We start from the raw sequence: 18,763 nt of genomic DNA, 5'->3' as shown, positions 1-18,763 counted from the left end.
ACCAATTTTTTAATTTATTCCGGAATTTAAGTATAGATGGCGCCTGTCTGGGTGGCAAAGTTCGTATTCGTACACCTATAAACACTGTATATTTGGAGTTTTTAAGGATTTTCAAAGCAAAATACCGCACATTTTTGTTCTTTTCTTCTTTTGGAATGCCTCTGCTATAGAAATATGTAAAAAATAACGGTAATTTTATTAAAAATTTTGCATGAATAAAAAGTCGGACGAATATTCGAAATAATTAAGAAAAATGTGCTAGATATGATTAACTATTGCAATTTATTCCCGAATTTTGGACGAAAATAGCTAATAGCAGCCCTTCTGTAACAATATTCGAGGTCTAGTATGAAAATAAATGTTGTCAGCGTTTGGAAATGCAAAGAAACGTAATCCGGGCTTAGGTAAAGTAAACACATTTTTGGTTTTTACTTTGCAAAAATCGCAAGTTTCGTTTTATATTTGACATTAAATGTATTGAAGTTTTAGAATATGGTTTCGAAAAATATTTTATGTCAAAAACTGTGAGAAATTATGAAGAAAAATGAAACTGTACAAGTTTTCATACTGTCCGCGTACGTCTGAAATTCTACGCTTACTATGAACGAGGTTTATGACTGCCAAAATTGGGAAAATAATGGTTTTTACTTCTTGAAAATTATATTTCTTTACCGAAGGATCCAAAATTAGTGCAAAAATGTCAAAAGAATGAAGTAAATTGTCCAGGAAAGAACGTGGGGTAACCTTTTGAAGAAATACATTATTTTCGGGAAAATTTTCATCTTTAAAAAATTATTATTCCTCGTAATTTCCGATATTTCTTGACATAAAATGATGTTCGAAACCGTATTCTAAAACTTCAATACATTTTATGTCAAATATAAAACTAAACGTGCGATTTTCACCAAGTAAAAACCAAAAATGTGTTTACTTTACCTAAGCCCGGATTACGTTTCTTTGCATTTCCAAACGCTAAAAACATTTATTTTCATATAAGACCTCGAATATTGGTACAGAAGGACTGCTATTAGCTATTTTCGTCCAAAATTCGGGAATAAATTGCAGTAGTTAATCACATCTAGCACATTTTTCTTAATTATTTCGAATATTCGTCCGACTTTTTATTCATGCAAAACTTTTAATAAAATTACCGTTATTTGTACATATTTCTATAGCAGAGGCATTCCAAAAGATGAAAAGAACAAAAATCTGCGGTATTTTGCTTTGAAAATCCTTAAAAACTCCAAATATATAGTGCTTATAGGTGTACGAATACGAACTTTGCCACCCACACAGGCGCCATCTACACCGAAATTTAAAAATTTGTTTTGTTATTCTTAAATCTTTCTTCGTTATGGTAATTCCCATCAATTATTTCATATTTGCACATAAAATATGGAATTAATAACGATTTTATTAATTTTTTAGGGGTGTACGAATATGAACTTTGCATACTGTACACAGTTTGTTTATATTGTTTTGAAGTTTTAGGCATACTCGAATGAAAAAATTTAAATTGACATAAAGCTTTGGCTAACCTTTCTTATCATGGTTTAATAAGAAAGGTTAGCCAAAGCTTTATGTCAATTTAAATTTTTTCATTCGAGTATGCCTAAAACTTCAAAACAATATAAACAAACTGTGTATGTGTGTGTGGTGTTTGAATAATAGGCCGTTTATATATAACAAGGTTAACCCAGTGGGTCTGGGTTTCAAATGTCATTTCCATTGTATATACTTCAAACAAATCCTCATAAAGAAGGTTAACCCTGCAAAAAACTATAATATAAACGTCGTATAATATGCCAAACAATTTTAAAAACAATCGAATTCAATGATTTTTAAAATTGTTTTTAGTCCATTTGTATGGGAGATATTGGTGAGATTTGCATTGAAACAATCAGTTTATCATATTCACAACTCGATTATGTGGAGAAAACTTAACTCTTGCGTTTTTTATAAAATGATAAAAAAATGAATTGTAAACAAACCCACTTTTTGCTTTTATTTTGAAGTTTTAGGAATTGAAGAAAAACAAGGGTTCTATAGATTTTTTCATTTAAATCTACCTCTTTTCATATACCATGTTTCTTATTAAACCATGGAACTAGTGATGGGAAGGCAACATAAAAAACCTTTAGGATGATGAAACAAAATCAGATGCGCTTGGATTAATTGGAGAACGGAGAAAGTAAACTCAAATGTGATTGAATTTAATGGAAACTTTTTTTAATTTGTTTTTATATAATAAAGTTCTTTGTATTATTGTTTTACACAAATATTAAATGCATTTAAAACAAGAACATTAAGAACTTTTTTACATCAACACAAATTATAAAAATTCTCCATTAAATTTAAGTGTACTTCCTCTGCATTTTATGGCACCGCAATTGATTTTGCTTCATCATCAAAAGGTTTTTTATATTGTCCTCCCATTCCAGTTCAGATTTCGAAATTAACTCCAACTCCACTCCAAAAATAATTTCCGCCTAGTGAATAACAGCAATGTTCGCGACTTTACTTTGTATTTCTTTGGCCTAGTGAATAACCGCAATGTTCGCGACTTTACTTTGTATTTCTTTATTTTTAACTAATTCTTAGAATTTTAGACACTATTTTATGTATTTGAAAAAACAAAAAACTGCGACACCTTTTCTAGGGATCAACAAATTTTCTTGCTTAGGGGGATCTTTAACGAGTGCTTCTAAAATGAATCGAACGGATTGCATTTTTCATAACTCCGTGTGGACTGCATCGGAGGATGTATTGAAATCATAACTCTGCATTGCACTACTTCCAAATTTTTTTCTGGGTGGGTAGATATGGACTTTGCCTTGATCCAATTGAACCAAGTATCACGTTACCTTCCCCACTAATTGCCACCATATGATAGACAAGCTACGATTTCTTTCCGTGTACGAAAAAATACAACTCTGTGAACAACATGAAAATGTCAAACAAAACAAACAACAACATTATTAACCCAATCAGAATCAATGTGATGCGTGAAAATCGAATCGGGAAATTTTAAGGAGTTGCGACGATATTTTGCGGTCAATTTGGTGTAATAAACAAGAATATATAAAAATAAATATTATATTTTTAGAAATATTCGGTAGACAATCAAAGGCCATTTGTGGGGCAAACGCGTTGCTGTATATAGTGAAACGAAACGCCGAAGAAAAGAATCAAGTTGAAGTTACGTTGCCAAAAAATAAGCAAATCTAGTGAAAAACCAACCATATTCATTTGTTTTGATTTACTAATTACAAAAAGAGATAATTGTGTGATGGCAATTTAATGAACTTCCACCCAATTCTTCGAATAACACATATGGTGCTGATTTAAGTGGACTCAAACGTAAGTAGAACTATTGAGGACTTTTTTTTTGTACAATTTTAAGTTAATGTGAGTAATTAAAAGAAGTCTTGAGAGGTCAATGATTACGAAATGTTTTTTGGTTGATGTATTTTTTCCTGATTAATATGTGTTTCACATTCTTCTAACTGCCCTTACCTTACCACCCACCCACAACTTGCTGAAATTCTGATTCATCGTATTACTACAAGTTTGCATAGACATGCAAGTAATACAACAACAACAACGATAACATCATGCTGGCCTCCATTGATGTGTTAATGCATTTGTTGTATTTTGTTAAACCTCCACCTCCTTGGACAATATTGAATGCATCCATCGTTGTCGTCACGGCGTTGTTTATTTTTGTTAATCCACTTAGTTTGGGGGGTTATTTGAAATCGGAAGAAATTTGGGAACAACTTTACTTTACCCTGAAACCTCGGATTTTTTTGAAAAAAAAATATTTCGATAGATCATTTCTTCCTGATTACGGCAATATATATTTTTCGGCTGGGACGTACCCGGTTATCCGGTTATTTGATCCGTAAGTTTGAATAAAAAACCCACCCGTAGAACCGGTTATTTTGAACCGATTTACTTGATATGGGTATCATATGAAAGCTTATGAAAATGCCTATCGAATGGTATACGGGTTTATACCCGTCATGTAACCAGTTCGACAGATATATCCAAAAAACCGTTTTTAAAACCGGTTATTTTATAAAAATGTTAAATCGTTAAAAATAACCAAGTTTTTCCTGTATTTTAAAGTTTTATTAGACAGACGGCCTTCGGCCGGGGCTTAAGATTTTCACCCCTGGGGTACGTCCAAAAACCGGCTACGCGATCCAAAGTTTTCCTACATCCAAGTTTTTCCTATATTTTAAAGTTTTTCTAGACTGCCGGCCTTCGGCCGGGGCTTAAGATTTTCATCCCTGGGGTATGTCCAAAAACCGGCTACGCGATCCAAAGTTTTCCTACATCCAAGTTTTTCCTATATTTTAAAGTTTTTTCTAGACTGCCGGCCTTCGGCCGGGGCTTAAGATTTTCACCCCTGGGGTATGTCCAAAAACCGGCTACGCGATCCAAAGTTTTCCTACATCCAAGTTTTTCCTATATTTTAAAGTTTTTCTAGACTGCCGGCCTTCGGCCGGGGCTTAAGATTTTCACCCCTGGGGTATGTCCAAAAACCGGCTACGCGATCCAAAGTTTTCCTACATCCAAGTTTTTCCTATATTTTAAATTTTTTTCTGTGCAGCCGGCTTTCGGCCGTGGCTTAAGATTTTCACCTCTGGTGTATGCCCAAAAACCAGCTACGCGATCCAAAGTTTTACTAAATTAATTTTATTCCATTACATTAACATGGCATTCTATTGTAAAAATTTAGATTTTTATAGAAAGAATAATGTAAATAGTTGAAGACCAATATCTCCGGCTCCATATATGGTACCGCTGCGAATAGTATCGCGTTGGAAAGGTTACAGTCCAGGCTACAAACTATGTGATGTACTTCATAATCGGTTATTTTTAATGTTTTTAATTTTTTTTATAAAATAACCGGTTTTTTGGATATATCGGTCGAACCGGTTAAACGAAGTGTATAAACCCGTATACCATTCGATAGGCATTTTCATAAGCTTTCATATGATACCCATGTCAAGTATATCGGTTTAAAATAACCGGTTATGCGGTGGGTTTTTAATTCAAATTTACGGATCAAATAACCGGATAACCGGATACGTCCCAGCCGAAAAATATATATTGCCGTAATCAGGAAGACAAGATCTATCTATAACAAAAATTTCAGCGTTATCCGAGCCTTAAGGGTAAAGTAAAGTTAAGCCGAAATTTGTGCAATTTGTATTCCTTTTTTTCTTTGTGGTTTGTTTTGTAGCATCCATTCGTTTACTTTGCGCTCTTAATGACACTTTAAATGGCAAATTACGATTTCTTTGTCCGGCTGTTTTATTTTACTTCTAATTGACGTGTAAATGTTGCAGGTCTGTTTGAAGGTCAAGTGTTCTCACTTTGAGCTCTTGTAATAATTTAATATCACAGTTGTTCATGATGTAATATTAATGCACAAAAACTCTTCAGAAATAATAAAAAGTATTTTTGTGTTCCAAGTCAATTGATATTTTTTGTAAGGAATCGTCAGCCTTCAAATCTGTTGTTAATAAGCAAAAGATGAATAGGAATAAAAGGTATAACTAAAATGATTTTTTTGCAATGAATTGGCAATGCTGGATTTTTAAAATAATAAGTTCTCCTTCCTCTGCTCCCTAGACGATCAACATGACTACTTATTTGCTGCAGTACGCCTGCATGACCTTGGTATGAGACGCGTCTCATTGTCTCAAACGAGAAGAACGAGTAAAACGTATTTCCATGAGTTCACGTTGCCGGTAACATGTCCAAGTTGGCTATGTATATCGCGAAATTTCAAGGATTTTTGCTGAAAATTATCGGCGCGCGCCGTTTTTACTGGCGATTTTTAGCCGATTTGAGCCGACAAAATCTGCGGCGGCTCGACTCGAAGAAAACGATTTTCAGCCGACTGGCTTCCTCCTCTGGTGTGTGTACCTCGCTTTAAAAAGTGGTAAAAGTCGTAAAAGTTTGTAAAATTCGTAAACGATTTTCATATAAATTTCGTGTACGGGAACGCAAAATGTTAAAAGTGGTAAAAATTGTAAAAATTTTTTGTTCTGGAACAGAGCTAATAACTTCAATTTCTTTGCTTGGGGTCCGATTATTTTTGTAGTATTATTGTAAAATGGAGACACAGAAAGAAAATTTTTTGTTTTGTTTGGTATTACTGCTAAACCTAAATAACGACGGGATCAAAGACTTTACAATTTAAAAAAAAGGAAATGAACTTAAAAATTTAAAACAAAGCTAATAAATAATTAATTTTGAAGAAGATCCGAAATATACCCCAAAAAAAAAATGATGATTAGGAACAAGTCGATTTACGCGTGACCAGATTATTTACTTTCAGTGTCCATATCTCCCATATAAATCTCCCATATCTCTCAGATAAAAAATGTTTTTTGCGTTCAGGACAAAAAACCGGGATATGCGTAAGAAATTCAAAGAAATCGCGAAGTCGCAACTAAACCCGAATTAATGAAATTTTTTTTTTTGGTAAATTCTAATATTTCCCCAGATGGCTTTCGCCTATAGAGATGTTACCCCCTGTTTATGTAACTATTTTTTGTTCGTTCGTCTATATTCGTAATAATTCATACATCCATAGGTCAGACCCCAGATGACATACGGCCCTAATTTTTCGTAGACGCGTTCCATACATGGTTAAGAATTCCTCTTTTAAAAATCAGAGCTCTACATTTGTGCTAAGGCGAGTAAATCGATCTAAAAAATTTAACAATTCGTGTGAGAAGAATAAAAACTTTTACAAAAACAGGGGGTAAAAGTCGGCTAAGCGATTTTTTGGACCTTTAAATACTCATATCTCGGGAAGTATGGACTTCCCATAGACACAAATATGTAGTTGTTTTCAGTATAATTAGACCTATAAATTCGTATTTTCTGCTACAGAAATAAAATCTGTAACGAAGTGTAACAAGAGACAAAATTGACCAACAATTGTTCCTCCTCGTCTACAGAGAATAATAACACCATAAGACGTGATAGAAGAAGGGATCATAGAGTTGGTCTCGCAATTATTATCCAGCGGGACGTAAGATATAGCATGACGTCAACTCCTGTTCCCACACCTTTTCGACCCGTTCCTTGAAGTCATGAGCATCGCAGTTCATTCCGATGTTTCCTAATATTGAGCAACAGCATTGGGGAAAGTTATCATCCTAGCATAATCCATCTGCTCCAAGGAGATATCAGAATTGTCCTTGGCGATTCCAATGCTCATCACGAGATATGAAACACGCAGTTGCCGAAAAATCCACGATGTGTTCTTATTGCTAGGTTAGGTTAATAGGTTTCTCCTTCTATTAACATCCTGCATAGACCGACTAATGGATGCATAGACCAAGGATTACTCAATTTATCCGCGGTCAGTCTCTCAAACCCGAAAACTCAAAAAAGTTCGAAGACAATTTTTGGGGAAAATGACAATATTTTCTTGGATATATTTATCTAAGGATATCGTTTTCATCAGAAACTAACCCCATATAGTCTTTTGCCATAACCAAATATTTATTAACTTGTATTTTTTGGCATTTTATCTTGAGTTTCTTGGTCACCACACTCAATTCGAACATACTCGGTGAGAGCATTCCGTCGTCTATACCAGGTATCGGCACCAATACAAATGCATTGTTTGCGGCCTCACGCATACGACTCTCTCTCGCTCTCCCCACAAACAGCGTGTGTGTTAATGCATTGCTAAAATTAAAAATCATTGAAACAACCGACAACAGAACCTTCTTCATTGACTTCTTAACGAAGACTGAGCGGTGGTTGTTCAGTTGTTATTCTCATCAAGGGCACGTGTGCCCATTTTTGCCGGACATTGGTCTATACATTCATTAGTCTATGCATCCTGGCAAATGCAGGTCGCTCTAGATTCTGACCACATTCTGATCCTTGTTGCAGTGGTGAAGAAACCTATTGATTTCCTTGAGCCCGACCAGCGCACATTCATTAACTACAATAAAACCAAGTGGCAGGACTTCATAAATTTTATTGGCGACTCCATAAGGCAAAGCAAAGCGCAACATTCCAGAGGGCAGAATCCCTCTCATGAAACTAAATTATCCATCCAGGGCACCTTGTTTGTAATAACAGCGTAACAAAATACGAGCCAACGGACGTTTGAATCTATTACCAATGGAAAATCGTGCCGTCCGAACAACGTTTTATCACCTGTAGCAAAGGTTTTAGAATCCCTATTGCTTTCATACCTGAAACAGAGTTCCATCTTGCCACACATAAACATTCTATCAGGAAGTATATAGCTTAACCACGGCTTTGCAAAAGATAACCACAAAGATTGCAAAAGGCCTAAATCAGCGAAAACCACCCAAACGGACCATTGTGGCAGCACTCGATCTGTTGAATTCGTTCGACACAGTCGACCATTCCATGCTTATTTCCGAATGCACACTTCCTAGTAATGTCAAACGTTGGATTGCTAACTACCTAAACGGTAGGCAAGCATTCGTTGGATTCCGAGGTCAAAAATCCAAGTTCCTCAAGATTAGAATGGGAGTACCCCAAGTTGAAGTACTGCCCCCCGTTTTATTTAACATATACTTTGCTAATCTCCCACCTCCGTGGTGTTGTATGCAGATTGGGGTTATCACTTTTTGATAACCTCATATCCCTGTAACATAGCGTGATTAGTTTCTACATAAGATTACATAAAATCTTAATTATACAGTGATTCGATAAATAAAGCTTTTAAAGTTTTTATTTTTCAGAACTTTTGACCATTTTTTGATGTCGCTATAAGCAGATATTTAACTGAAAACAAGATATATGGGCACACGACATAACCGAAATGACATAACCGTTGGTTTCTCACTATTTTATCGTCGTATTATTACATATATATCATTTTATATTATATAACATTATTTCATATGTCATAAAAATTTAAAGTGGTTTGTGCGGGACCTTTTTCAATATTTATTTATTTAAATTTATTCATTTCAAAGCCAAGCCAAATGGCCATATATGGCTAGTATACTACAATCAATACATAGTTTGAAAATTAAATAATATGGATAAAAATATTAAATTGAATAAAAAAAATACATTTTTTTACTCCAACAATTTAAATACAATTTAAAGTGAATAACTAAAAATATAAGTGACAGCTACTCTAACTGTAAATTTCATTATAAAAATGTTACTAATTAATAAATTCATTTACATTGTGTAAAATTCATTCAAAATTGTGTAAAATTCAACTACTCACAACTACTCACAAATAGAAAAAAAGTAATTAAAGAATATTTTGGGAGAAAACTTTAATATATTTAGAGATGACTCCTATTAAAACTCATAAACTTTTCTTTAATATAACACATAAAATATTTCACAAACAAGAAACACAAAATTGCTTGGTAAAGTCTTGTAAAACAAAGTTGTACAGCATGGAAAAGATCAAGAATAATTATATAGCTCACAATAAATCTGACTCAAGTGAGTGCATGTGTTGCAAAAGATTTTGACGGTATGAAAGTTGAGATGAATTAAATAATTTTAAACGGGAGGGAGGCGGGAGGGAGTTATATATCCTAGCAACTCTTATGTGGAAAGAACGCTCCAAAATTGGAGTTAATTTCGGATAAACTAGTTGCGGATTTCTTATAAACTTAGAAAACACAAACAATCTAACCAGAAAAAGAGGACATTGAAGTCGAATAGTTTTGTGGAAATGCATCATATTGCGTATGCCAATAAAGTGAGACAAATTGCATCCAAGAAAATTGATAACATGAGTTGTTACATGTTGGCGAATATGTAAGAAATATATGTACCTAATTACCCTATTGAAAACTAATTCTACTTTTTTCATATAACTAGCATTTGTTCCTGAATAAATTTCTACACAATACATTAAAATGGGCATAATGATAGCATGAACTAATTTTTTTCTTATGATCAAAGGCAAATTTAGTTCCAAATTATATAGTTTTCTGAGAAGAAAATTTATTTTCGAAACAAGTGAATTTATGTGTTCCTCAAAGTTTAAATGTCTATGCAAAATGAGACCAAGACATTTAATACTATTTACAAAATCAATATCATTGTGACCAAATTTAACCGATATATTAGCATTTATTCCCAATCCAAATTGCATTGCCTTTGTTTTAGATGTATTTATGGTCAGCTTATTTTGGTATAACCAATTAGTTAAAATAGCCGTTGACGAGTCAATGACACACTGCAAAACATCACAATATCCCATATCAGATTTAAGAAGGAGCTGTATATCATCAGCAAATCCAAAAGGAATACAATTTGAACTCGATATTCTTGGAAACAGATCATTAATAAACATTATAAAAAGTAACGGTCCAAGTACTGACCCTTGAGGTACCCCACTCAAAACTGGCAAAAGATCTGAATTGTTACCATTACACGAAACATATTGAAATCTATTAGTAAGATAAGATCCCATTAAGCGACCTGCAGATTGGGAAAATTCAAAATATGTGCAAAGTTTATTAACAAGAACTGTGTGGTCAATTCTGTCAAATGCCTTTTCCATATCAATGGAAAGAAGAACACAGCAGCCATGATTGCTAAGTACATTTCTAATGTTGTCGGTTAGACCAATTAGAAGCGATGTTGTACTGCGATTTCTCCTAAACCCTAATTGGCAGTCATTGAGTATAGACAAGGAAGTGAGATGTTCTAGAATTTGAGACTTCATAAGATATTCAACCATTTTAGATAAAATAGGCATCATCGAAATGGGTCTAAACGTGTCAGAGAAATCATTCTTACGAATGGGAATGATTTTGCCTATTTTCCACAATGACGGATATGTTGATGACATTAAAATAGTGTTAACCAGATGTAGTATATGTGATTCAACATAGGGCCAAATAATTTTTATAAATTTTAATGTTAGACCATCTGATCCTACTGCCTTGGATTTAATACGAGAAAACGAATTCCTTAAATCATATACATCTGCCAAACGAAAAGAAAATTGCCCATCAAAACTGGAAGTAATTGAAGAATTTGTTAGTTCTACGTTTTGAAATGAACGAAATGAGTCATTAAGGTCATTTACGTCAATATCTATTACATCTTTTTCTTTTCCCACACCATATTTTTTTAATATTCCCCATAATTCAGCAGTAGTTTTATCATCAAATAGTCTAGCATGGACTTGAGCTTTAATCCTCCTAATAACCCGTTTGGACTTGTTTCTCAACCTACAAAAAGCTTTCCAATTATCAGCAGAAGGATGTAAATTATAATTATTCCAAGCCAGGTTTCTGAGAGATAAGCATCGCTTAATTTCTGGATCATTGAACCAGGAATCCTTTCTTTTGTAACATATTTTACGTCTTCGAACCGGAAACGCAGAATTGATATTGAATAAATTCGAATAAAACACATTCAATTGTAAATCAACATTGTTCGTTGAATACATATCGGAAAAGTTACACGCCATTATTAATTCTTCAATGTCACTATCAGATAATGCGTTGTAGTCCACATATTCAAAAAACAGAGTATTATTACATTTCTGAATAGTTAATGATACGAAAATAAAAGCATGGTGGGAAATACCTGGGCACTGGAATTGACCTGAAAGTCTAAGATTGTCTATAGAGGACAGAAGAAAATAATCAATAAGAGATGTTGAATTATGCACAACATCATAATGGGTAGGCATCGAATTGTGAAAAACAGATAAATTCATGTTTCTACAAATATTCCTCACACGAAGTGATTTTTGCAAATTAAATAAATTATTATTAAAATCGCCCATTAACACAACATCATTATATCTTATTATCAAATCAGATAAATGCTCTTCTACACCCATAAACTCTCCATGAGGAAGATAAATTGTACCAACCAAAACCTTTTTCCTACCAATAATTAATTCAGCAAAAATGCATTCTATTTCTCCATACAAAGTGCTTCTGTAAACAATTTTGTGTCTGATATTTTGTGAAATATATAAGGCAACGCCACCACCTCTGCCATTAGGGCGGTCACTTCTGTGACAAATATATCCGGGTATATTTACAGCATTATAAGACATGTATGGTTTTAACCATGTCTCGCTAACTCCAACGCAATCTAAATAATTTCCTTCCAAAATATCCCTTATCTCATTAATTTTGAAAGAACTTTTGTTGATCTTGAAACTTTGGCAATTGAAGTGACCAATGTTAAGGTTATCCCTATGATTGCTCAATATAGACTTTAAATAACAATTATCTCTGACAATATTCATTTTAAGAGTTTAAGTAACGGAAAATCTGATTTAAATTAAAACTTTAAAGCTAATGGTCATATTACACCTTATGTTTTCCACGTGTATGACATCAGTTGGTGTGTACTTTAGTATACAAAAAGTGACAACATACATTTAAAAAACATATAGTGTAATATACACATAAGATTCAAAAATATATATGCATACAAAATAATAATAATCAAGTAGCCAATACAGGAGTTGACGAGTCCATTCCGTCCAAAAACTGCGCACACTGATCTATGTCCATTTCTTTATTAGAACCATCAGGCATAATAACGTCTACTTTTGGTTTATCTGCATTAAACAGCTTATAGTATTGTATTTTTCCAGCAGATTTAAGTTTTTTACAAAGGTATGTTAGCTTTGAAGATGTAGCATTAAGGTGATCATTTAGAAAGACTCTGTTTCGTGAATCATCCCCCGTAATATCACATAAATATAGACGAACTCCTCTGTGATATCTAGCCATCAAAGTGTCTCGAGTGTATACAGAGTTGAACTTTATTAAAACAGCTTTCCCATTTAGAAAATAGCAACAATGTTGTATGTCAAATGGGCTCAATTCTAAACCACACAAAGAAGCAATTTTTACTATGGGTTGTCTGAGGTCTTTGATGCCATCTGGTAATCCATTTACCACAATATTTGATCTGTTAAGCCTTCTTTGCATTATGTCTTGCTATATTTATGTGAAATAAGAGTTATTTTAGTCATTAATAGGCAAAGGTCATTCATTCGTGCAACAGAAAATCATTTGTTGAGATTTTCTTTTTCAATCCATAGTATTTTTCAAAAAAAAAAAAAAAAAAAAAAATCAAAGTGGTTTGTGCGGAACCTTTTTTTATAATAAAATGGAATGAATTTTATTTTAGGCATTAGTAGGCAAAAGTTCGTTCATTCTAACTACAGGAAATCATTTTTAACCTAATGCAGATGACTGCACCATAATTTCATATGGCGCCAACATCGATGAAGTAAGTGCTAAAATTTCCAACTATTAATCCACCATTACAATTTTTTCCGGGAGCGCAATCTTATGTTACCTTTTGCCCCCACAGTCCTTATTCACTTCCTGGACAAAACAGGCATATCCCCACTGTTCATAATCCAAAGATCCTATAAGGAGACATTGATAGCGACATATAATGCAATTGTGGCTATGTCTTCAACTATGTAGCCCCTGTCTGGACGTCACAAAACAATGCTGATTGCTATGGGTTGCGTCCAGATCACAAATGTGTATCATCTTCATGAGAAGGCCAGGATGCTGTCAGTCAGACAACATAATGTGTTGCTGACTAGACAGTTCCTACTGGCATGTTATTAGCCTTACCTTAAGCGGTTACCTCTACTTATCACTTTCAAAAAATCGAAAAAAAAATTATTGGCTTTTTTTGAAGTTCGAAAACGAATTGACCGATCTTCACATGGTTTGTGGATCTTATTAAATACATAAAAAGTAGTGAAGTAGTTCAAATTCTTCCATTGCTTGCATTAAATGCCCATTTTTTAATACATTCTGTTTTGAAATTTCACTAAAATCAAACTATTTCAAAAATTATAATTTTATTATTTATTTATATTCATTTTACTTTATACAAAGCTCTGTATTTTTTGTTGGAATAGTTTAACATCCCTTCCATTTCCTGGAGTATAATAATTCAATCAATCAAAATATTTTATATTTAATAATTTTTTTATTTTATAATTACTACCCCTATTTTTATACCTAGTAATTGTGTTTTGGAGTAGTATAGTCATCCCTCCCTTAAGTTACTTAATTTAAAATTTACTTGTTATCATGGCATTATATTGTAGTGTACAGCCTTAAGGTCGAAAGACTGGGCATATGTGAATTGAAATAAATAAATAAAAATAAAAAAGCTTGTCTTTAAGCGAGACAGTTTTTTAATTTTTTTGTCCGATTTTTTGACAAGAAGTGGTCAATTTTTTTTCGTTAAAATCGAAATTTCGATTTTGACAGTTCACGATCTTTTTTTAAAAAAGATTTTTTTAAATTCTGTTTCTGTTTTTCGTTTTTCAAAATAGTCAGGCTTAATCCCATAGTCGTTGATTTAATATTTTATTAAAACAACTTTAATTTATTAGTGGGAAAAAATTGGCGATGTTTAAAGACAAGACAATCAGGATCTTAAAATGCTTCGAGTTTTTTTGTAGATAAACATTTAGATGTGCTCTTTCAGATAAAAAAGAACTAATTAAAAATGTTGGTAGCTTCTTTGTAAAAAAAATCGTGAAAAATGAGTTTTTTTTTTCGTCTGCACAACTAGGGTCACCCCTTATCCATCATATAGAGATGGACGATTCACACCCTAGACGTATCCTTAACGATTTCATATGCTATCGAAAGGTCATCCAAGACTTCATTCCATAGGAGGTTAACCGACTACCGATCGCGAACTCTCTGAAAACGTCTATTAATAGGCGATCTCCGAACCCAAAAATGGCTACAGATGCAACACAGTCCTAAACCAAAATCCTCCAGAAATTTCGAATAGTGGTGTGGCTTCTCGTAAGGCAAACACGCTCCATATTTTCACAACTTAGGTCCGGTTACAGTAGCATATTCAATTCTTACAGAGAACGCATTATTCTTGTTACTCTAAATAGATACCTCTTAACTGATGGTCAATCACAACACTAGGTCACTTGTTTCCCACAGGCATAGTCTATTTCGCACCACCCTGTATTTGCGACAAAAAATCGAAAATATTTCACTTCCTTGTGAATAGTATTCCGTATCCCAACTTTGGTGTATTCAATGTGGCGTTTTGACATTTTGCGTGAGTACTGACAGCGTAGATACAAATTCCCCACTAATTAGAATAACCAAGTTTTCTGTGTATTCAACTATTTTGGTAAATAATCTGTTGAACACGTTAAGAATTCCATTCAAGACCAGAAGCCTCATATTGGCGATACAACTTGAAGGTGCTTCTGGTGACTTATTTCCATGTTTGATTTTCGTACTCTATATCATCACCTTTATCCAATAAAATAAAATAGGGGAAACATTTGAAAAAAGCGGACAGTACTGCTAACAACAACATGGGCCTGTGTCCACAACTTTTGGCGCAAACGTTTTTGAACCCTAATGCTAAATTAAAGTCAATTCAGACCGAAAATTATGATAACAACTTAAAAATACCTGCAATTAGGGGCTATACCAAAACGAGGACCTATGTCCACAACTTTTAATGGAGTTTGTTGGACACTTTGAATCCTAAACGTCAAATTGCGGCCAATATATGTCGAAAATGTACTGGGGGGGCTATACAAAAACGTAGACCTATGCCTACAAATTTTGGTGGAGAAGTTTTTATACCCTACACCACTATGTAGGGAGGGTATTATAAGTTAGTTTTGGCAAAAAAGTTTGTAACGCATCGAAATAATGGTCGTAGACCCATACTAATATATACCAAAATGAATGTCTCGACGAGCTGAGTCGATCTGGCTATGTGTGTCCGTCTGTCCATCTAAACCTTGTAATCACGCTACAGGTCGCAATTTTGATCGGATCGTCACGAAATTTTGGATGTTGATGGGGGTCCCGGAGGGGAAGAAGCCTTTTGATGCTGGTGATGGTCGGATAATATATAGGGGTCGGAATGGGCAAAAAAACTTATGTGGATAAAAAGACAAAGTTTTTTTCCAAAGCGAATATCTCAGCTTCTGTATGGGGAATACCAAAAGCAAAACCAATGACAATAAAAGTAGAAAATATCACCTTTCTAATGATGTAAAGTAGGTTCTCGTAGGTGATCAAACAACGAAGATATCACAATAGTGGCAAATAAAACTTAAATTTTCATTTTTGCGATTTTAATTATAATGACGAATATTACAGCTTTGGTTGGGGACTTTCCAAAAGCAAAGCATGACTATGAAAGTAGAAGATTCCATCTTTACAATGATGCAAACAAGGTCGGCGTAAGTGACCAACTAACGCAGATATCGCAATAGTCGGTAGAAAAAAAATTGTAATCGGCTGTTTGCTATGCCCTACATTGTAATGATTCTACCATGGTAACGGCAATATCAAAAAAAAAAAAAAATTTAAAAATAAAAAAAAAATTAGAACTCCTATCCCTAAATTTTTTTCCATTTGATCCACAAAACCTTATATATGAAATTTTATTTAGCTATATTAAAATCCGATCCGATTTTTAAATTTTTTTGTAGGATTCGTTTTTATCCACATTTTCTTGATTCGCCCTAATTGGCATATATTCAACCTTTTTAGGGAGTAGTTTTCTGACCCAAATGCCAAATTACACCTAAAAATTTAAAAATATCTCATTCGTCCATAATTTTTGGTAGATACGTTTTTGACCTCTAAGAACCCTAAACGCATATTAAAGCCAATTCGATCAGAAATGTGGCTAAAAACGTAAAAAATTCTTAAATCGGGCTGTACCGCTATATGGGGGCTTTACTAAAACATGGACCTATGTCCATAATTTTTAGTAGATAAGTTTTCTGAACACTAGGAACCCTAAATTCCAAAATAAGCAAATTCGGTCTGATGGCTTTACGTAATTAATTGCGTGTTGCGTTAATTAGGTAAAGCCATGAAACATGGAAATTGAACAGGTAGTGATATCGAGAAATTTGGATTATGTTATGTCAACATTTTCTTTATGTTATTGGGGAAATTACAACAAAAATAATCAGGGTTATCATGAATATTTCCCTCGGAATTTTCCGCACGGAAAATAATTTTAAAAAGTGAAATTATTTTAAAATCAATATTTTAAAAAGTTGAAAACTATTAGAATCACTTAATTATGGAATATTCTTGCCAAATTGACAAAAATATTCCCTTTTTGGACATAAATATGGAAATAAAAAATTATGAAATTGGGGAAAGGGAAAAATTCCGCATGGAATTTTTATTCATGATAACCCTGAATTTTGTTAGTTCATATTTACATTAGGCAATTTTCCTTGCGACATTTGTCAGTTTTGTAAGTGAGAGAGGGCGTTGAGAGGGTTGCCATATGCCTCACCTCTCTGCATCAAATTGACAATCGACGCAAGGAAAATTGTCTAATATAAGCTTCGTTCCAGAACTAAAAAGTTTTTACACATTTAACACATTTTTCCTTAACCCTCCGTTGGACACCAGAGTCTGGCCAGGCCTTTTTCATTTTATTTTGTATTTTAATCTGGGTTACGATAAAGCTATGAACCTGAGATTCCAGCTAGCTTCATGAAATTTTCTTACCTTTCAAATGAAGGAACATGAAGTCAAAAGGATCACCAGAAAAGGAGCTACAAGGATTTTTTGACATACATATCACATTCGTAACACATGAGTCTGGTCAGACCCCACCCATTTTTTATTGAAAATTTTCCGAAATTTTTCTTAAAATTTGATTTTTCCTACATTATTTGACAAAATGAATACCCTCTTATGAAACTTGTCGCATTTCACCCTACCATGTCTTCAAAATTACACATAAAAAGGTCGCAAAAGCAGGATATGGGTTTGAAATCAGTAAATATACCACAACCTAAAAAAATCCCTTGCAAATAGGGATACACTTGTATTCTAGACAACTATACACGTAACTGGACTAATAAAACCCATTCCTTAGCTTTTCTGCTCTTTTTGTCGGATGGATTGGTCCAAATATAGGATTCTCCACATGAATTATAAGAAAATCCTTAGGATATATGCCTTTATTTACCTCTTGATATCATCGTTATTGCACTGCAATAAGCTGTAAAGTTATAAAATAGACACTCTTCATTCTAAATAATAGGATAATAGGCCAAAACTAAAATATAGTGCTTCAAAATTAAATATAAATAGGATTTTCGAGCATAGAGACAAGAAAACTACGAATTTTTTACCTCGTAGGCATATGTCCTGTTTTACTAACTTGATAATACCATTTAAATGTATAGTTTTTCTGCATGTTTTTTGACAAATAAGGATTATTTATTAAAGATTAGGGTCCTTTAAACATATTCTACAACTTTTTATATGAAAATGTTAATAAAGTTTCCTAAAAAAATAAAAATAATTATATGGGTCTGGCCAGACTCATGTGTTACGAATATGACAAACCATATTGGTGTCCAACGAAGGATTAAAATGCGTTCCCGTACACCAAAAAAGTTGCAAAATGTTCACTTCTCTTTGAACAAAAATGGCGCTGAATGCCTCTCTCTTTAGAAACTTTTTACTCGACAAATTTGAGCGAGCAAAAATGTTCAATATGTTTGACGGCTTCCGATTGGCTGACACACCGACTTTGACATTTGTTCCAGTTTTTTGACGTTTCTTCCATTTTTCCGTTCCCGTACATTTTGGAAAAATGTGTGCGTTGAACTCATTTTTGACGGTTCTCTCTTTTGACTCATTTTACCATTAAAAAAGTACTGGAACGGAGCTATAGTGTCCCGATTTACATAGACGATTTTCCTTGCGGC

The 18,763-nt window shown here is 33.5% G+C and overlaps 1 protein-coding gene across 2 annotated transcripts in view; it reads left to right on the top strand.

The window, feature by feature from the left end:
- The first annotated feature begins 2,820 nt into the window (after window positions 1-2,820).
- I-2 (protein phosphatase inhibitor-2) overlaps window positions 2,821-18,763 on the top strand; it is a 41,334-nt gene continuing 25,391 nt past the window's right edge. Inside the window, exon 1 of one of the 2 annotated variants that reach the window (XM_073985652.1) lies at window positions 2,821-3,360. The gene's annotated coding sequence lies outside the window, so the exon portion shown is untranslated. The remainder of the gene's footprint in view (window positions 3,361-18,763) is intronic. The other variant, XM_073985653.1, reaches the window with a different exon arrangement.

This window comes from Musca autumnalis, unplaced genomic scaffold (genome assembly GCF_047663935.1).
Source record: "Musca autumnalis isolate F117 unplaced genomic scaffold, ASM4766393v1 scaffold_4, whole genome shotgun sequence".
Classification (NCBI taxonomy): Eukaryota; Metazoa; Arthropoda; class Insecta; order Diptera; family Muscidae; genus Musca; species Musca autumnalis.
This window is presented reverse-complemented; position numbering and strand designations above follow the sequence as displayed.